General features: G+C 36.0%; 1 pseudogene; it reads right to left on the reverse strand.

Annotated features, from left to right (window-relative positions):
* Positions 1–476: 476 nt before the first annotated feature.
* Positions 477–2,141, reverse strand: LOC115506783 (annotated as a pseudogene).
* Positions 2,142–2,391: the final 250 nt, after the last annotated feature.

A 2,391-nucleotide genomic window follows, 5' to 3' on the forward strand; every position in this document is an offset into this window, starting at 1 on the left:
CTGTCTTGCATTTTTTAAAAACTTTAAACAAATTTTCATTAACAGAGATTGTCACATAATTGTATATTTTTCTACTTTGTGCACAATTATGCTTACTTTCCACAAAAAGTTTTCTTAACTTTTCACTGGTGATGGCAATCACTAAAATCTTAATTTTAACAAAATAGTACTAAAAATGCTTCAGTGATTTAAGTTGAAATCAATGCACTTGTTACATGTCTCTTGCACTCAGTTATCAGGAATGGACAAAAGTATTTTTATTCAAAAAATACAAAATAAATGATCTGTGGGCACTAACAATGGCAGCAGTAAACCATTATACATTGTTAACTGAAACCAGTAACTGATGGTTATAGTGATTTTCTTAAACATCAGCCAGACTTTTCTTCAGTCATTTCTTTCAACTGACTTCTCTGAAGTTATTGGTGAGGATCACTGCCTTGAACCTACTCTCACAGTTTATTAATAAAACACTACTACAGGACTTGGAACATACCACCTTCCATTCCACCCATTCCACCATTCTAGGGTCTTTGTCTTTAGGAATTTCAGTGACTACAACTTCTGCTGTAATTAATAGAGAGGCCACCCCAGCAGCATCCAATAAAGTGTTCTTACAATCTTAGTTGGATGCATGATTCCTTTTCCACCATATTCACAAAATCTCCAAGAATAGCATCATACCCAGCTTTGGAGAAATGTTGCATAATTTTCTCAATTATTAGTGATCCTTAAATACCTGCATTATTGGCAATGGTCGTTGCAAGAATTTTAATTTTCTTTTAATAATTTAGATAACAGTTGTTTAATCTTCAGGAGCTGTTATTTAATCCAAGGCTGGAATTCATGAAAACAGGGCATGGCCCCCTCCCAGAACAATGCCTTTCAACAGCAGCTCATGGAGCAATGAAAGCATCTGTAACACTTTCTTTTTTTTCACTTCAACATTACTTGTCCCACCAACCTTCAGCCCAGTTACTTCATCTGAAAGTTTTGCCAAGAGTTCATTGAGTTTTTCCTTTGCATGTTCACTAGTTGTGATATTTAACCTTTTGATGGTTTCTTGAATATGTTTTTCAAAATGCTTGTCTCATTTTCCTTTCAAGATCATGGCATTATCTTCATCACAATGAGCTCCCAACTTTTCCTAAGTCGTGAGACTGAATATTTTCAAGATTTAGTGTCAATCCTTCTTCTCCAAACACTGCACGAGTAACAATAGCCATCACTTAAAACTGATTCTTTTTTCTATTGTCACCAAAACCTAGAGCTTTGACTGGTACAACCTGAAGACCAACATTTAACCTATTCAAATGAGTGTACTCAGAGCTTCTCCATCAACATCTTCAGCAATTATGGCCGAGGGCTTATGGTGAGCATGGGCAATTTCAAGAGCAGGTACAATGTACTGGATTCTGTAACTTTTCTTTTCACTCAGTAGAACATAAGAATCTTGGAATTCACATTTCTGACCTTTTGATGTATTAATGAAGTATGGAGAAATAAAATCTCAGTCAAAAATCATGCCTTCAATAGTTTATAATTCATTATTTAGTGTTTTTCCATTCCTTACTTCCTTACTGTGATGATCCCCTTCCTTCCAACCTTTTTCATTACATCATAAATGATGTTGCACATATTTGTCTCCATTTGCAGAAATTGTAGCAATCTGAGAAATTTCTTCAGGTGTTGTCACAGGTTTAGACTGCTTCTTAACTTCAGCAATTATAGCATCAACAGCTAACATAACACCTCTCTTGATTTCCACAGGATTAGCACCTTTGTTAATCTTCTCAAAGCCTTCCTTGGCAATAGAGTGCCAGTACAGTAGCAATTAGTGGTGACATCACCAGCCTCTTCATTTGTGTTACTGGAAACATCTTGAACAAGTTTAGTGCCAATATTTTCATATTTATCTCTTAAGCCAATGGAATTTGCAACAGTCACCCCATCTTTTGTTACTTTAGGTCTTCCCCAATTCTGTTGAATAGTCACTGATTTTCCATTTGGCCCCATTGTGACAGCTACAGCTAAAACTTTTGAAGCAATAAATCTTGGACATCTACACCAAATTTAACTTCTCTGGCATAATTTCAAATGAGATGAGGAGTCAGTGCCCTAGACACTGGATTAATTTTTAAAAGGACAGCAAGTAATCAAAACATTTCCATGGGGCAATGGCAGGGCGTGCCAGTGGTCAGGCAAGCTGTCAGAGGCGAGTGAAGGAGAGATTTCTTGTTATTGTGACTTTTAACTGATTTTTTTTCACCTATCCAGTATCATTGACTCAGACACCTTATTCATATGGTAATCAAATTTTCCAAGACATTCTTAATTTCAAGGCTTTTCTCCTATTATCCTTTCAAGTCATCAGAGTGTCCCATAAGTTGC

Source organism: Lynx canadensis, chromosome X (assembly GCF_007474595.2).
Source record: "Lynx canadensis isolate LIC74 chromosome X, mLynCan4.pri.v2, whole genome shotgun sequence".
NCBI lineage: Eukaryota > Metazoa > Chordata > Mammalia > Carnivora > Felidae > Lynx > Lynx canadensis.